The following is a 19,674-nucleotide window of genomic DNA, read 5'->3' as shown; positions in this document are numbered from 1 at the left end:
GTTTTTTCTTTCAGGGTCGGCAAGCGTTTTGCGTTGGCGATGTTGGCCGCGGAATTTTCGTGTCACTTCTATTTACTTGTTTGAAAAAATTGAAAGCATGCTGCTAAATTGCTTAGTGCATCGGTTTTGTTCACAGTATGGTCTTACTGTTGTCCCCACCAATTTAGTGCGGTAATAAAATTTCGCACCATGCAGTCTCGTTACCACTTCAAAGCTTCGAAAGATTTTCCCTCTCTGCGCATACAAACACACTCGCGTTGCTTCTGGAATTTGGCTTGCACGAACATGGCATCAAAGTGCTCCGCATCAAAAATAAGTACTCTGCCAAGCGTTTTTTTTATGTTACAAGATGTTCGCGAGTGCATTTGCACAGAAAACAATCTGCTGAATCCAATGTTATTTGTTCCTGAAAAGGAAGCAGCTGTCACAATGAGGCATTGCAATGAGCAGCTAGAGAGGGAGAAAACTTCCTTAAAATTACTGCGACATACGATGCTAAGAGAAAAAAAGCAATAAAACAAACGGATTGAAGAAAAACTTGCTCCAGAAATAATGATAGGCGCTAGTGACAAAAGATTTTAGAAGGAAATGATGGCGCTGCAATGGCATGGACAGAATAAGTTTAGGCAAGTGAGTACACATGAACCCATTTTGTTGTATAAGTTTCCTTTAAACTGCCACCAAGCTTGTTGTTTTTGAAAAGGGCTATGCGGGGCTGCTAAATGTACGTTAGGTTAGGTTAAAGTGGTTCGCTTGAGGTTGGCTCAGGTGAGTTTAGGTACGAATATATTAGGTTAAGTTAAGTAAGTCAAATTTGTTATTTTTGTTATGGAGTTTACTGCTTTACTTGGCTGGCACTGCTCAGCTAAATGTAAGTGCCTTTGAGCGCTCGCCAACTGCTGACGTGAATTTTACAATGGAGGCAGACTGTCGCTCATTATAGACTATTCCAGCCCACTTTTGGCAAAATTTCGGCAACCATAGACTCGTATAGTAGACCACAGCCTGTATTGGCTTACTGCGGTGGCCTATATAAACAGCACCAGATGATGGTCACACAATCCACGATGAACAGAACAAAAAATGCCAGGCTTTCACGGAAGGCGCAGCACGGTCGCAGCGAAAGCTGCAAGAGCGGCCTGTCAGAGCATTGGTTGACCACTCAATGGGTAACAGCTCCAAGCAAACTTGCTAGGTACTCACTACGCCACTAATAATAATTATTTTTGGGTAGTAGGCCGGCATTCGCTGTGTTATTTTTTGTCGTTCTTCTGAGAAGCGTGATATCAGCTAAACACTTGCATAGAATTTTGAGCCAATTGTTCATGCAGTGGCTGACGATAATGAGTGAGTGAGTGAAACAACTTTATGGACAATCCGGAATAAAGGGGGAAGGGGTAGGGGGATTAACGCGAGACACTAGCGTGCTCGGACGTCCCGGAGCAGCAACCTACTCGCGTCAAACCCGTGGGGGCGCCGCTTTCGACCGCTGGCGTTCCAGGATGCTACACCGACGATAATGAGGAATTATCGTCAACCGCTGCATGAGCAACTGCAGGGCATACCCTGAAGTGGGTATGCCCCACACGTAATAGGTGGTAAATAACAAGCTTTTGTAATTGATTGTAGCATTGGACGGCCCACTTCTTACGCTATTCGCATTGTGTGACACCAGGTTGTTGTTCTGCTGGTATAAAACGCCATATTAGTCCTATTAACGGGATTACTTTCCCGACATCAAGCCTACTTAAGGCAAGTTTGCGAACAATTTCGAACCACCGGCATGACTCAGTGGTGGAATACTGGTCTGGCAAGCAGCGGTCGTGTTTTCGAGCCCTACCGTGTCCTTGATACTAGGTTTTTTTTCTTGCGAAAATGGCGATGGACACCGGTGGGAGAGGACAACTATGGCGCCACGCGTGACCCGAGTTGTGATATCATGGCAGCTTTATTTGTTAAATTGGGACATCGCACTTCATTTGCTTGGGAGCCCTGCTTTTACAACGCTGCGTACATGACGAGCGCGTGACCAGTACATAGTGTGCCCTCTACTCATTAACATGGTCGTCTGTGCCAGAAGGACAGTCTCGGTGTTACGTGAAACTATGGACAACTACTCAGGTATCAGAGTGCAACTCACATAGCCAGCAGGTTATGCACTCACCTACGCTATTTACTACTCAAGTCATATGATTCACCATTTTACCAACACCCCAGACTGCCATAAAAACATTGCACGCCACAATGATTGAATCTACGTGTTTTGTTTCTTTGCCCAGTTGCTACAACAGCACTCCTGAGCTACACAAATACAGCTGACAAGCAATGTATTGAAGCGCGTTCATTTTCAATTCAAAATGCCCCTTTATCATTGAGATAACCTAGCTTCATGGAAAATGACACAAAACACTGTAGTAACGCATTCTGTTCACAAGCATAGTCAGCGGAACGTTGGACCTTGCATGCCTTTGAGTGCCGCACTGAATTTTTTGAGGACACTAAAAGCAGGTTCAGCACATTGGTTGTTGGGGCCCTCGTTGTGCACATTGTAGAGGAGCCACGCAGTATTTGCACGCAAATTTACAAAGTCAGCTACGGCCTTGAGGAACTGCAAACAATGAAATGGCAATCGATGTTTTATTTCAATTGCCATATAAAAACGCGTGTCTCAGCCCGCCAGTTTACGGCGGATGAAGCAAACAGGTACGCGCAGTGCGCCTCAATGAACAGCAGCCTTTTCTTTATTATTGCGATATCAATCTTATGGACAATCTGGGCTCATTTCCGTCGTTACTGTCATATCGCCTCTACGTATTTAGCTGTATATGAGAGAGCAGAAAATTTTAAATGACCAGATAAAAATTTTCAAAATTTAAGGCCGGCTATTCCAATCAGTGACTCCTCACTCCGCAAAGTGGAGCCATAGGTACAACTCTACCAGGAACCATGCGTGCAGCGGCTTGATAACGGCGAGCTGTTTTGTATAGAAAATTTACCCATGTTGGTACGCAGTATCCCGGGGTAGCATGAACGTTTTCTCAAATATGCAATGCTCCTCATTTATTTGATGCGAAAACTTTGGCGCCGGCCCGAGAATCATCTCATAAAAAACAGACTGAAGAAAACTCAAAATGCGAAGCCAGTCTTAAGTTTCAATATTGAAAAGTATACACTAAAATTGGCTGTGCAGTTTGGTTGAGTCCCTATAATTTTTACCCAGCGAGACAGATCTCTGTTGAATGTGTGTACTTTCAATCTCCCCGTGATACCCGCGAAAAAAGGAACCACTGTCTTTAACTCCTTTTGTTAGGAAAAAAATAAAGCTTGGCACGTCTAGAGGTAGCACATTACCTCTAGGCACACACTGCGCTGGACACCACCACTTGGAAGGAAACAAAAAGGGGTCCATTTGGTGCCATGGGTGGAGAGTTGTCATATTCCTGCAGGGGCCGGGGGCTCTACCTTTTACTGTGGGATTACGTGGATCTCATGGGAGCCTCAGCGTGTTCTCTATCACCGGGGAAATGACGCGAAGGGTGCCCTTTAAAACAAGAATCCTACAGTTTCTTTCTCTTTCAAAACTGTCCTTGAGACGCAGATGAAAAAGAGGCTCCCTGCTGTGCCATGAGAAGCCTTGACCTTGCAAGCGTTTCTACTCCAGATTTAGGGGTGAATCTCTTGAATGTCGAAACATGCCCCCCCTCCCCCCATTCGTCTTCGTCGTAGCTGCATTGACATCCACTAGGGCGCTGCAGTCTACACGGTGCTAGAGTTACTTTATATGCTAGCATATACAGTAGCTGTACTCGGTGCGTGCTTTGGTTTGATTGGAGTCTGCTAGGGATGATAAGGTCAACTATTTGCGGGGCATGATGATATTAACTCTATGGCCCAAGGGCTCACTCCCACTGGTCGCTTTCTCTCTCGCCATGCGTCAATAAGGACGCACACGCTATGGACGATGGCGAAGAAAGGAAGGCAAGAGTGGTGGCTGCTTTCCATTATTTGCGTGGCATTCCCATTTGGTGGTATCGCATTCATTGCTTCACCTTTCCAATTCTTTAAAATAAGATATATGTTATCGCGCTTTTCGTATTGTACAGCACCTAGTGAGGAAGTGCAAACAAATGTGTCATAGCGCAGAATACGATCTCACCTACCTTTGTAGCAAGCGAGTCCTTGTACTCACTCAACGTGAGCACTTTTGACGAATTAGAGAAAACTCCATACGTGTATACAGGATTACCGATGTAGTTTTCGGGACCACCAGTGAAGTCTTTATGCCGACAGAGCTGAAAGAAAAAAAAGGTTTGCGAATGCCTAATACATACACATGTACAGTTATAAAGAGGAAACCAGATTCAAGAACTGTTAAAGCTGAGCGCGATCTTCGAATTGACGCCTGTTCATTGCACACACTCATCGGCATTCGCGGGGTCTCCTGCACTCTTTTGCCTAACGTTGTGCATTGTCACACTTCCGACGCGGCTCCCACAAGCAACTAAAAAAGAAGAGAGAGAGAAAGATGCAAGGCAAGGCAGGGAGCTGAACCAGACGCACATCCGGTTTGCTACAATGCACTGGAGAAGGGATAAATGGGAGAAAAGAGGTTTCAGAGAGATGAGAAGGTACACACAATCACGAGCACACTCGGGGAGCACACACAGTCTACAGGCGGTCGCTCAGGTTTGTTGACTTTAGGTAAATTAGCAGTGCTTTAGTTGCTTTCTGCGCAACTGAGGCCGATGCCCAAGGTCCTAGTATCTTCTGCACACAAAATGGTCCGGGGTCAAGTTGATTCAAAACCATCCGGAGCTGGCATCGCTGTGTGTCGTAGCAAGCACAGCTGCACAGGACGTGTTCGATGGTCTCTTCAGCTCCGCAGTAGTCGCATGTAGGAGTGTCTGCCATACCAATGCGAACGGAGTACACCCTTGTAAATGCAACACCCAACCAAAGGCAGCATAACAGTGTCGCATTGGAGCGGGAAAGTTGTGATGGTAGCTTTAGCTTGAGCGAAGGATCCAGTTGATAAAATTGACACCTTTGGAAGCTGGTAGACGACCAGAACGTGCGTGTGAGATCTCGAGCCAGCAGGTAAAGTTGTCTTGATGCATCATTCCTTGATAGAGGAATCGGGACTACACAGGTTTCTTCATGGGCTGAGCGGGCTGCATCATCGGCTATTTGATTTCCGGTAATACCGATATGTCGCGGCAGCCATTGATATATAATATCATGCCCTCGTGCTAGAGCTTTATGATGGCAATGTCTTATTTCTTGTACCAATTGGTCATGACTCCTCCTACGCATGGCAGACTGCCGACTCTGAAGCGCTGCCTTCGAATCACAGAATATGACCCATCTTCATGGACGTTCTTGAACGAGATATTGTAAAGCAGCCCTTATAGCAGCAAGCTCTGATGCCGTAAATGTAGTCATATGCGACAACTTAAACTTGATTGTCATTGCTGCAGCCGGAATTACAGCTAAAAAAGAATTGGCGCAACATTCCTCGCTGCCTAGAAAAAGAAACGTGTGCTCCTTGAGTGAAGAGATTTACTTCATTTGTCAGTATACCCATCTATATCATCTATGTGCGCATTCATACCTTCTAGTATAAATATCTCGCGCTCTCCTCCCGACTCCTAATGTCCTTTGATATACACCCTATTTGCCTGGTTTTCCTCTGTTGCCTTTGCTTCCGTTCACAAGTACACCAAACCAAGGAGTGTCATTTGCCCTGCCACTTTCCCTTTTAGCTATAAATGTTCCTTGCACTCCTGCTTGAACATTTCCTAGTGTGTACTTTTATGAATGAATGCCCCAATACCACCACCCTTTCTGCTGCCTTCTGTTCTATTACAATATTCCTAAGCGTAGTCCGGATTGTTACGAGGTTGTTCAATGTCCCTAAGATGTGTTTCTACAATGCCACATATCATCGGCCTCTCTTTCCTTAGCTGTTCTTCTATCTCTTCCCAATACAGCCTGTTCTTGCCACACTACATGTTAATATACCCTATGTCTGAATTGGCTCGGCGCTCGTGACGACGTCCATTTCTGCCCGGGACTCTACCTATCTTAGATACTGGTGCCTCTTTGGAATCTGTCCATACCACCTGTCAAACAGTCTCACCTGCAATACAGTAGTGGTACAGGCTCTTTTCACATTCTCTCAAAAAGTCTCCCTGGTTGTTTTCCTCGTTACTAGCTCTCCTGCACCCCGAAGGTCCCGCGTCCCCCCAAAAATGCTACTGCGCGACCTGCAAGTCGCCAACCCATCTCACGACCTAGCCGCCCAACGAAGTTAATTCTGTCTCGTTGAAAACCACTCCACCTCTGCACCACTCTGTTTATTTTTTTACCACCTCAAAGGCTTTTCCTCGACTCATCTGCCATATCTCTTGGTTTGCGTCGACAACCGCTCTGCAGGTTGCCGTCACGCACCGGTACCCCCGGTATTGTGCACATCACTACCTGTACCTGAGGAGAAGTGGCGCGCATGTCATCGACTCCTTTCGCCAGTGTGGTTGCTAGTCCTGCCGGATGTTCATTTAGGACATCGTTTAAACCGCCTGAAATTATCACGAGGTTTCGCATATCAGCTGTAGTTTTGAGATTTGCGCTCGCTTGCCTCATGACTGCTTCCAGCTTGCGTCCTGAGAACGTCCCTATTGCAACCCTCTTGTCACCTCTTACCCTCTCTTTAATTGCTTCATCATCATCATCATAATCATCATCATCATCATCATCAGCCTGACCACGTCCACTGCTGGACAAAGGCCTCTCACATGTTCTGCCAGTTAACCCGGTCCTGTGCTTGCTGCTGCCAATTTATACCCGCAAACTTCTTAATCGAATCTGCCCACCTAACCTTCTGTCTCCCCCTAACCCGCTTGCCCTCTCTGGGAATCCAGTTAGTTACCCTTAATGACCAGCGGGTATCCTGTCTACGCGCTACATGCCCGGCCCATGACAATTTCCTCTTCTTGATTCCATCTTTGATATCCTTAATCTCTAATTGTTCCCTAGTCCACTCTGCTCTCTTCTTGCCTCTCAAGGTTACACCTACCATTTTTCTTCCCATTGCTCGCTGCGTCGTCCTCAATTTAAGCAGAACCCTCTTTGTAAGTCTCCAGGTTTTTGCTCCGTAGCTAAGTACCGGCAAGATACAGCTGTTATATACCTTCCTCTTGAAGGATAGTGGCAATTTACTTGTCATAATATGAGAGTGCTCGCCAAATGTGCTCCCTCCATTCTTATTCTTCTAGTTACTTCAATCTCGTTGTTCGGCTCCGAGGTTATTATCTGTCCTAAGTAGACATAGCCTTTCACAACTTGAAGTGCACTATTACCTATCTCGAAGCGCTGCTCTTTTCCGAGGTTGTTGTACATTACTTTCGTTTTCTGCAGATTAATTTTAAGCCACACCTTTCTGCTCTCCTTGTCTAACTCCGTAATCATGAGTTGCAATGCGTACCCTGAGTTACTCAGCAATGCAATGTCATCAGCGAAGCGCAGGTTACTAAGGTACTCTCCATTAACTTTTATCCTTCTTTGCTTCTGCGCATCGATTTATATTCGAATCTCCGGCGATTATTACATGCTGTGTCGTTTCAGCTGGAGCGTGCTGCACCAGGGGGTTTCTTGCACCTGTGACGCCGGCTGCTTCGTCCCCTCCACTACTCCACCACTACTTCGCTGAAGCTGGGCCTTGCGACAATTGAACCGGCTGAACCTGTTTTTCCAAACTTGCTTGCTCTTTCTTCTCTCCGTTCTGGTTGCCGGTGCCCTGCTGTTCTCTCCGTTAGCCACTCCTTTGTTCACTAGTGCTTCCTCAGCGGACTTCAGCCTTTCTCCCATTGCCCTCGTTTTTTCTTGCCCTGTCGCCAACGCAGTCTCCAGCTCGGTAATTCTCATCAGCAGTTCACTCTGGGCAACCATCATTGTTCTTCATTTTTTCCTCGATTTCACATTGCCTACTCTTCACGTCAGCCTCCTCTCCATTTGCTTCTAGACTTGGGTTAATTTTAAAACTAACCCTTCATCCTGAACACTTTACAGCCTTTTTAACCATGTCTTTATGACACCAATCGTCTTTATGACATGTCTCACTCTCTAATCAAAAAACACGAACCCTGCCCTAGAAAAAGAGAAAGTCTAAGCTCTACTACGAAAATTTGAGTGTTCGATGTACTTGCATCTTCCCACGGGGTGGCAAGAGAAAAAAACACAAAAAAACAAACACAAACACGCACAAACTAGTAATTACCTGGTGACTGACCCCCAGGAATGCCGTAAATTGTAATGAGTGCTACAGAATATTTTAACAATTGCCTTATTAATTATAAAGGCAAGCTCAAAACATGCAAAACCACTTATCTGAGCAGTCGATCGGGATTGCTCAAAAAACACGTCCATCCACCGTGCCAATCCCAACTGAACCACATGCCAGTCCCAATTGAAGCCCCCATGTCGCAGCGACCCCCACGAAACTGCGCCCGGCGCAGGTAATAAAGGCGAACATTATCTGCACGTGCTCTCCTTCGCGGCGGGCGGAGAATGTCCACACCTAAATAATTTTTCTTACACCGTCATGTGAACTTACCCTGTACCACAGTGTTGTTAGTGCAGGCACAACAACGGTACACATTCACGAACGAAATTTATTTTCAAATCCAAACACTTTGACATCGCCATTTCCCCGCAGACTATATTACATAGGATTGAGTGGCATGCTCCAAGAGATCTTTCACGATGTATTTGTTTTGTCAAATGCTACATGGCGGTCCCCCAACAACACAAATGTGACTCATTAGACAGCGCGTTGCAGTGTTTATCGTCATTGCGAATAAACCCTGGTTGATAGATCAAGCTAGCTAAATGACAAAGGGCTAATTAGCAGTAGAAACAGAGCCGCATGAACATTTGCTTAGTAAGTGGTATGCTGCTTATCCCGCTCCTTTCAGTGCCGTCTTGAAGTGCTTGAGGACAGAGAACGGAGGTTCCATGCAGTCGTTGCCGGGAGCCTCATTGTGCACATTGTATAGAAGCCACGCAGTCCGTCCACGCAGTTCTCCGAATGCACTTAGAGCCATGAGGAACTGCGCATGGTTACATGGTATTCCACGTGTTATTGCACGGTCCGTAAGAACAAATGCGCCAGCACAATGCTTAAGGAACGTAGATATTAACAGGCATGCGCATTGCGCGCCCATTTACTGCAGCTTTGTGCTACCTTAATGCGTACATCAGCCGATCTGAAAGAAGAGCTGCATAAATGAACATTTTTTAGGACACAAGGCTGAGTTACGCACGTTTTACAAGCCATATCAAAAGGAGCAATACAACATTCATAGATGTAATCTTTAACACTTTCTGCATTTGATTGCTCGGGGCTGAAGGAAATGAGCTTACAGGACTACCTGTGTTTTTCTTACTTCAGACACCGTTATGTAGTCAATGCGGGTGTTTTCAATTCAACAGGAGCCTCTACTACATATGTAAGCGGTGACCTGATTGACCTATGAAGATACGGTCTTTAAAAACTTCTCAGCACCAATTATATTTTCTGCAATTGATATTTTTTATCGGCGAAAACGTACAGATACCCTTGTCGAGTAATGATACAGACTGAAGACTGTGTAGCTGGTTTCATTCGGCTAATTCTAACTTCCTGGTGAAGAACTGACCTGCCGCGAAATCTATCAGCCACTGAAGAGCTAGGCCCCAACGTACATTTTGATGATCCTGTACTCACCTTTCACAAAATTACTTCCAACTGCTGAAACGATAGAGGTAAATACCTTTTACCACATGCAAAGCTCGAACGTTCGCAAGAGGTAGCTCTTCGCATGCTACAAACAAGATTGTACCCATCACGGGGCCGACTCAGCCGTTACAACTCAGGCATAGATTCACAATGCCCTCACTGCTCAGAAGTGTACTGTTCACTCGAACACAAGCTCTGGCAATGTCTCGCGTTACCTCGAGTACCTCTCAGCAGTGAGTCAGACTGGGAGGAGGCACTCAAGAGCCCCAGTCTCAGAAACCAACAAAAGGCAGTCCAGAGGGCCCAAGAACTGGCGAAACGCCACCACGTTCTTGCTCCGACTCGCGTCTCGCCTACAGTAGCGGCTGCTAAAATGTCCCTCGTGGATACCCTCGTGGCCCAAAGTCCTCAGGACCATTTATAAAGTTCTTGATTGACTGACTATTCTGACAACTCTGCTAAGTAAAACCCGATCGTTACCCGTAACAAAAAAAAACTTATAGTTATTTTGGGCAGTGCTTATATTCGCCGACGACGAGTATTTGCGATTCGTGCAGAATATAACCACCACCATTATATCGTGCGGAACAAAGTCAAGCGTGCCGAAGAGCTAATCCACCGCAAGGTATTCGGAGAGGTCCCTCCAAGAATGTACATGGAAAGGCTTAAAGTAGCTTATGGTGCTAAAAAAAAAAAACACGAGAGAAGGACAAGCGCTTGCTCTTCTCTGTTCTTTTTCTTTTCGCACCATAAGCTACGTTACGAATGAACCAACTCGCCCAGCAAGTCACTCTGCTGAAATAGATGGAAAGGGGGGTCAAAATTTCCAAGCCACTATTCCATGTATTCCTATGGAAGCCTGCTGTGGGAAATTTTGACAAGGACTGTACATTCCCCTTTTTCTACATGCTATAATGAACGCTATACATGTGCAAACAAAGCACAACACGAAGACATGGAATAGTAATTTCAATGCCCATTGTCTTACGCTGAATTCGCAATTGACAAAGTGCCCTTCAATTCTTTTTTTCTTGTTTCGTCTTAGTTTCTCTCTCCATCTGTTACTTATGTCTCCTTTTTTTATATCTGTTCATTTCTTTTTTTTCTCTACTCAATTCTTTTTCTGTTTTTTTTTCTTTCTTTCTGTCAATAGTTTTCCCTTATTTGGGTCTCTATTCATTGCTTTTTTTCCTGTCTCCATCTTTCTTGTCTGTGCATCTTCATCCGCTTTCTTTATTTTTTCTGTCATTCCTCCTCTTTCTCTCATTCTATCCAGTTTTTACACCTCTGTAACATTATTTTTTCGTTTTCATATTTTTATGTTTTCTTTAGCTTTCATGTCGCTATTCTTTTCATTTCTCTCTCATTTTTTTTCATTATATCGCTTTCCTTCTCGTTCTCGTTTATTCTCGTCCTTGTGACCTTTCTCGTTCATGTATTTCACATTCTTCACTTCACCGAGCAGAGTTTTCATATAGCGCTCGAGCCATTTCTTTAGATGAGGGGTTATAAAAATAAGTTGTGCAGCCCCCTTTCTCACCCCTAGATGTACCGCAAACCACTGATAAATTTTCCCTGTTTCGCCACTCGCCCACTCAACTCACTTTCATGGCGATCCCGATATGAGCGATCAATCTAAGGAACCTTCTTTACTCATGCTCGAGCGTGAATATGCACATCTTTGTGCTTTTATTTTTATTGCAAATGAAAATGAAAAAAAAAGCTCACCGAGCGGGGAAGGGGGCGTGGTTGAGCAGGGTTTCCTGGCACCATATTATTTGAGAAACACTGCTTTAGAGGAATTCGCACCACGGGAAATGGATGAGTGGTAGGACTGGGACCTGTCCAATTATTCTGGCTTATCCGCACTGTTATGAATGACAAAAAATTGGGGGACTCTGAAGCTTCGCCTTTAGGAGTTGAACGCGATAGCGAAATCCGGTGCCTAGTTTCACCCTTCGACCGCTAAATGTACACTTAATAATATGTTTTGTTACATACACACGCACGCACACAAACACGCACATGGTAGATTGCACCAGCGCGCGCTATTATCGCCGAATGGGTTTGTTTTCGTCGTGACATTTGTCGAACAAAATGCAATAAAGGAGCCCTGAAACACTTTTTCAAGTAACTATGAAATTAAATCACTAGAAGAGCTTATCGCCTCATGAATCCTACGCCGCAAACATTTTAAGAATCCGTCCAGTGCGAGGGGAGTTAAAAAGGTTTGTTGCATGCTGCAATTGAATTATTGCTTCTCTCGTCCCGACGAAACCGCTGGAAGCTAAAGAGGGAGGGGTGGCAGGGCAAACAAACTACCACGCCTCATGACCTTGAGCACTTTTTTTTCTTGGAACGCGCGGCTTTTTCAGTGTGATCGCGCTCGCACACGTGGACAAGTAGCGGCCTCCCGCTGCTGTCTCAGTAACTTGATTTTTCGCTCACAGACGCACACACGATTTTTTGCTCACAACCAACGGCGCCCACGCCGGCGGCGGGTTTACTGCAACACGAGCTCTTTAACGCTATCACGTTAATATGGTGTCTCTCCAGGTCGCTGCGGGTAGACGCGCATTCAGCGCCACATTCCTGGAAGAAAAAAAAGAGCACGTTGCCTGTCTCCAACCAAATATGATCCGAGGTCAAAACAGGTTCTGAGAAAGAGGGCAGATTACTGTGGTGGTCATCAAGGTACAGTGAACTGCAGCCAAAATGTGCATTCATTGTTATGTGAGTTTAACGTCTCAAAACCACCATATCATTATGAGATACGCCGTATTGAAGGGCTCCCGAAGGTTCGACCACTTGGCGTTGTTTAACATGCAACCGGATCTGAGCGCACGGGCCTACAGCATTCTCGCCTCTATTGAAAGTGCAGCCAACGCATCCGGGACATGATCCCGCGACCTGTGGGTCAACAGCAGACTACCTCAGCCACTAGACCATCGCGGCGGAACCCGAAGGGACATCATGAGAACTTTTGCTTTGACACTGTTGATGGAATACGAAAGGGCATGACCACTCACAAGGAAAAACAACCAGTGCCTTTTTATTTCGCTCGTCTACCCCGCCTCTCCCATTTATCTGTTGGGCCTGCTACGAAAAAGGGGAACCGCTGAGCGGACCTTCGCCGGCAGCGTACTCAAGCTAAGCCTTTACCAAAAAAACAGCATTTTGTGGTGGCGGTGATATCTCTATTTCTCCCAGAAAGACTAGGAAAAAGTGGAAGGGTTCATGTGTGGTAGTTAGGTGTGTTGTGGGAGACCTGTTTGAGGGACTTTTCTTCTCTACAGTGCGTGATGAAAACTATGGTCCCACCTTCATAGGTAGCGCGACAGATCACCAGGCATCCCAACGGTTAAAGCCATGGACAGCTGTGGCACAGCAAGTTATCGAGAATCGCATTGGCCGAAAGAGGGGACGATGCGCTCAGGGTTGGCCACGCGGTTTTCATAAGCGAAGGACAAATATGTCGTAGAGCGTTCGCTGGGTCGTCTAGAGAGTTTTTCAGATCGTTCTCGAATTCTCTCTAATGTTCCTTGTTTTTTTCTTATTTTTGATCACTTGATCAACCTCTTTTTTATACTATGTTACTTCAGAATTCTCGTTAGTACGAGTGTTTCATCTCTGTTGATGTATTCTACGACGGGGGCCACCTGCCTGATGCCCATATTGAAATCCACTGGTCTCGGAGTCGCAACACCACCTAAGTTTTGTGTGATGGAGTACAATCCTTTGCAGGCCTAAGCGGCTTCGCTGTTAGAAAAATCAGTGTATGTTCTTTGTGAGCATTGAACACGTGCAGACGGTTTAACCACTCTGTGATCTCTGTTTTTTTGGGGGGGCAGTACCAACCTGACCAAAATAAATTATTTCACAGTTGCTCCAGTTGCGAAAAAGTCCCTCCACCCCTCACTTCTTCGGGATCTCGTCAATGACTCTGACGCGAAAAAAGACTGCCGGTGCGTTTTCTCTTCGTTATTTCCGCAGAAATCGCTGTCTTCCCAAGCTTTTTCTTCCACCTGTTCGTTCGAATATTTCGACTTATGTCGTCAATTTTGACTGTCTATGGAAGTCTGTAGTGACGCCAGCAATGGTGACAAAGATAATACTGTCCATTCTGGGTACATTTTCTGCACTAAACCGAAGTACTAAGTAAGGAACCGCCCCGAAGAACAACGCTGCACATCGCACATATGGCGCATCGGGTGTCTTTCATATCTTGTTATGAAAAACTGCACGCAATTCTCGCCTTCTTTCCATCGCAGCAGCTACGCCAACAATTCTCGCAAGCATTATACTGCTGAAAGTAATTAGCAATAAGCACTGCATTCGTTCAAGAGGCACTCTTATCATGTGTGCAAACCGCGAGTTGAAAAAACGGGTGAGGATCGCAAAGCAACGAGCATCATGAGCTCATGGCTGTAATGGGCGATGTAATGGGCATCAGTGTCAGCCTCGCATTGGTATGGAAAGGTTTTTTTTTTTTTTTTTGAAAACTTGTCGACGCTCCCAATACTGAAGCAGAATAGTGAGCTATGTTAGTTGCTTGATGCTGAGTTGGTATATGTCAGTGGCGATTTCAGTGCAGTGTCAACTACTTCTTTCTACTGATACACTAACCACGTGACATTGTTAATTATTCTGCGATGATGATTGTAGTAAATTCGGTAACTGGTGTGACTTCCATTAAGGAGCCCATACTTGGCACTCCCTTGGGAAAGCATCTTTAAAGTGCTGGTGCACCCTGGTACGGCTTATCCGATAGGAAAAACTTGCGGTTGCTCCTCTTGGAACTTCTGCTGTCACTCAGGGTTTGGGTGCACCTCGAGCGACGGTAGGGATGGCAGTAAGGTAGCACATGCAGAGTGTGTCCAATGTACAGGAAATAGCTCCGATCTTTGCCAATGCTTGATTCCGTGGTTCGTGCCTTTTTTTATTATTGTTATTCAGTTTTCGCTGTGCACTACGCTTTGTCTGTTTCATACTGCGCTTCGAACCCTTTTGCCAAGGTTCCATGGACAAGATTCAACCCATAAAATAACTCTTGACATTATGACTTAACAGGCAATGCCACCTTTTTTTAGGGCGAAGCTTCTAAAGCCGTGGGTTGGTCTGTGTATTTTTGTGACCGGTTTGTAACTACCTAGTTGTATGACACCCTCAGCAGGTGGCGCTAGTGCAAGTGGCAGACAGATTGATGGATGAACCGACAGGAAGACAGAAATATACAGACAGGCGCAAAGACGGGCGGGCCGACAGACAGACAGATGAATGAACGGACGGATGGACAGACAGACAAACAGACAGACAGACAGACAGACAGACAGACAGACAAGGCAGGCAAGGCAGGCAAGGCAGGCAAGGCAGGCAAGGTAGGCAAGGCAGGCAGGCAGGCAGGCAGATGCACGGATGCACGCAAGGATCAACCCATGGACGTACGCACTGACGGACTGATGGACTCATGGACGGACGCATGGACAGATGCACAGACAAACGGAAGCAAGAACGAATGAACGGGCAGAAGCACGCACGGGCGGACAGACGCTTCACCCCACTCATCATTATTCACTCCGTGGATATGCTGTGAATCATTTGTGTAACTACAGTTTATTTGCTATATCTTGTTCGTATATATTCCGGTTCCACTGAAGGCATTGATTTTCGCTTTAATTTCGTGAAAACAACAATAATGCATTGCATGAAAGCCGTTATTTTTCGAGAAAAACGTACGCACCTGCCACGACGTCTTCCCACAACTCGCTGTGTCACTTTTTTTTTTGGTTCACCTTAGCAAACATTAAACGTGGGTCCTAGTGGGTTCATAAACGTTACATGGACTTTCAGGATCTTAACAGTCCTTTTATAGATGCAGCACTATGTAACTGGAAACAGATCCTGGACAGCCTGAATCCTGAATCATTCATTAATGGAAAGCTGTCTACGCAAGTTTTGCGATACTTCTTGTATGTAACTATCTCCTCGGTAGGTATTTCTTCCGGAAAGTCTGCACGGCCACCAAAATTAGCCTTCTCTGTTGGTATTCTCAAATACCGGCCCCACGACTACGTGCTTAAATATATAAACATGCGTCCCCTGTTAGTCAGTCCAACTGTATGCTTACTGATTTTACCCCGGATGTGCCTGTGGCTCCATTGATCTAGATATGCGTTGTTGCTTTCTTTCGCGCTTCGTGTAATCTTTCGCCGCCCAAAACCTTGTACAGAATTCTGCGGCATCTTTTATCGTCATCTGGTACACGCATAGGCAACGGGGAGTTGAAATCAGTCTACTGACCTTGCTAGCCAAAGAAGCGTTGTACTCGCTCACAACAAGGACATTCGACGCGTTGGAGAAAGCACCATACGCGTATATAGGATCGCCGACGTAGTTCTCCGGGCCACCAGTGAAGTCCGCATGCTTGCAGAGCTGGAAGCAAGAATAAACAAAATGGCGTACAATGCAACCATCTGCAACGTGCACTAGAATATTAAGACAAAACTTCACGAATTCATAGAAACAATTACCGCGCAAGCATTTCGCACGAATGATTAACCAGCGAAAGTTGAAACATGTGGCCCCGCGGTTAAGGATGCGTCCAACCCGGCGCAGCACTGAAGCCTTTCGCAAGTATTGGTTGCATGTTCGTCCTTCTTTATGCGATTATACACACGTTTAGCCTGGGCCTACCACAGTGCTTACTTGACATGCTGCAAATTGTGGCCCACACGATCATGGTCATGGAGGTGTGTATTGAGCGGTTACTTGCGTTTGGCAATTGTGTCAATCACAGTGGTTTATCTCCAACCACTGCTGGAAAAACTCCCGCTGAACGCGGGCGCTCGCCCTCTCGCTATCATCACGTTGACGCCGTTGCGCCCGCAATGCCACTTTGCGTAGCATGCGTTCGACATCGCGAGCTAACTTGGTGGCGTGGTTTGCAGAGTTCCTCCGCCACCCACGCTAGCATTTCCACTGGCTATTTAGCGTGGTTGAAAGGCTTCTAGATTATCAATACACCGCTGCTGCTGGCACTCGGCCTCACGGACCTGTTTTTGGGCCCAGACTGTACAGCACCGTCTGCCCAAAGAATGCGAGCTCTTTCACATTTCTCCCGTCGGCACTCTTCTAGAGTTGCCCGTGGCTTACCCATGTAGAAGCTTCTAGCAGAAACCTATGTGTGTGTTCTTGGAGCCGCGGCTGCAACGGAATGGGTGACATCACTAACAACGCAGCTAATTATGCACCTGCTTGGGTACGACGCTGTCAATTATGTGACCATGATGTTAATATATTACTCTAGAGGAGACACTTCTCATAAAGTCCATGCATTATAACCTATAATCATATAAGTGCCACCATATTAAAACAATGCCGAGCTTTCAGGTGGTCTGACTCGCACTCGTCAGTGCATGCCGTAATCACCCCTCGGCTTCATAACTCTTCCTTGGCTCTCCATTCCATCGCTGTTGGGAACGGCCACATAAAGTGGTTGCTACCTTATAGCAACCAGAAAATCCGGATGACGAGATACTACGAATCACTCGACGCACGATCAAGCCAGCGCAATCGACCGCACGGCCACACCCTGCCCAGTCTTTCAAGTATTGATGCGGTACGAGGCTGGTGGCACCATCTAGCAACAAAAACTTCAAAGCCTTCTTTCCCGCACTGTGATTGCATAGAAAATTGAATAAACGGCCGTGGCGTCTTCCGAAAAAGTAGTTGATATAAACGTCAAAAAAATTTTGCTTCTTTAGAACTCATGACCACGCTTGCTTATCATTTATACCTTGAAAATTTCCCTGTTTTATTTTGCTATCTTAGGCACCCTTCTGAAGTTTTGTGGTGGCCTGAATGGCATAGTTCCAAGATGTCACCGTTTCTTCCTGGTTATAGCTATGGTGGCCCACCTTTTCCTCTAGCGTTTGCTATACTATTTCTATGGACGTAACAGATAGCGCATTCTATGTAGACTGCTCGGGACTCCGATGCCGAATGCTTTATTGTTTCTTCTAGCCACAGACAGCTATCGCTTAAAAACGATGAAACGATGGGGTGACTGAAATCTCTGACGTAGGTGCCTGATCATGTTCTACATTCTGGTCACAGCAGATAACAAACGCCACGTATAAAGTCGACCGTGGTTGAAATTTATTTCGAAAAGCGTCTCGAAAATCCTATTTTGAAGACACCCAACACGCATTCAGTGTACTCATCTACCTAATTTACATCATTGCCCCAAGATTTATTTTCCATAGGCTAAATTACCCTCATTTACGGTATCAGACCTTTACGGGATAGCTCTCATTACAAAAAATAAAACACGTTTTTTTTGAAGCGCACGCTCTTGTAAAAGTTAGAAATATCATGTTTTTGTTCTATTTACCTTATATATTTGGCAGACATGATACCGAAGCCCTTCTTTACTTTATATTTGAGGCAAACATCCCTCAGGATGAAAATAACAAGAAATGAGTTTGTTTATAAAACGTGGCCATCTGCACTCATGGTGGCACCTGGCGGAGCACGTCTCCATCACGCACTCTTTGGTGCGGTTCCTTTGGGCTGCACTTCGGCATCACGCAATGTGCAAACTTGGCACGAGCAGTATACCCGCAGGCATAAAGTTTCAAAAATATCGCTAGCTGGAACTCTGGTGCTAGTGTCTATGGGAGCTGCAACACACGGTGCTTCGCGATGATGTGAATGATGGGTAGTACTGTTACGTTTGGCCTGGAAAGTCGTCTGGGCAGGCGCCTTTGTGTGTAAGCCGATCCACTGGAGAGGTTCTAAATCCCTTCGGCGCCCAGTCTGACCTTCGCTGCCGAAGATTTGAGCAATTATCCAGACCAAGCAGCAAGCAAGGGTGAGTGCCCGTCCTTCAAATGCGGACCCTTTTGTCGTCCTTTCAAGCAGAAGAGGTGACTAATGGACTCGGCGACTCATCGGGCAACGGAGAAGCTGGCGTGACCGGCGACCGAGCGAACGGCGGAGCGGCGCTTCTTTAATCCTCAGTCAACAAGTATCCGACCGGCCGACTGCCTATGCCCGCCAGGCATTGTCCCTGCTGGCCGGAGGAGGAGACGTCGTGTCGACGCGACGCCACGTCAACAGAGGGCAACAGGGACGGCGTCTTCCTGAAAGAGACCGCGACGGACACCGCAGATCGCCCCGCTAATTGGGCGAGCTGTGCGGTGGACCCTTTGAAGTGTGCGGCCAGGATCGTGGGAACTCTCGACTAAAGGCACACACACGACGAGGAAGAGCCCTGCTGGCGCCACCACAGTGCAGTGTTCACGTGGACCTTGCATGCTCGCCCCTCCCCTCACCTGTGTGTGCGTGATTGGTGTTCGACTCGGAGAGGAGGAGCCCGACAGGGCATAAAACGACGCGGCAGAGTGCTGGACGTCGCTCTGAACTATGTATCGTTCAACCACCACGCTCGTGGTTTGTGAAACCACTAACCTTTGCCTTTCTGTAAATATGTGTAAATAATGTCATAAACCCTGTTCTGTTTCCGTATCCTCTTTTCAGCGTTCGTTTCCTCCACCTGGTTACACCACGCTACTACAAGAGACCGGGTAGTTCCCCGACCCTAACAACTGGTTGGCAGCGGTGAGATGGACTTCACGACATGGTGCGTGCTGTGGTGAGTGCTTGGTCTTTGCTATAACTTTCCAGGCTTCATTTCTTGAATGTCAGTTGATTAGAAGCTGGATTGTGTGTGAATTAGGGAGATTACCTTTTGTGAGTTTTGAGTTGTAGGGATCCTCTAAATTTGGGTGAGATGCAGGACCAAAGTACAACGGCAATCATGGAGGTGAATGCACTGCTAAAAGATGGTCTTTTGTACATTTGTGAAGACCTGGGTATTAAGATTAAGGAAGGAATGG

The sequence above is a fragment of the Rhipicephalus microplus genome, chromosome 8 (assembly GCF_043290135.1).
Source record: "Rhipicephalus microplus isolate Deutch F79 chromosome 8, USDA_Rmic, whole genome shotgun sequence".
NCBI lineage: Eukaryota > Metazoa > Arthropoda > Arachnida > Ixodida > Ixodidae > Rhipicephalus > Rhipicephalus microplus.
The sequence above is the reverse complement of the archived record's forward strand: the minus strand, read 5'-3'. Positions refer to the sequence as shown.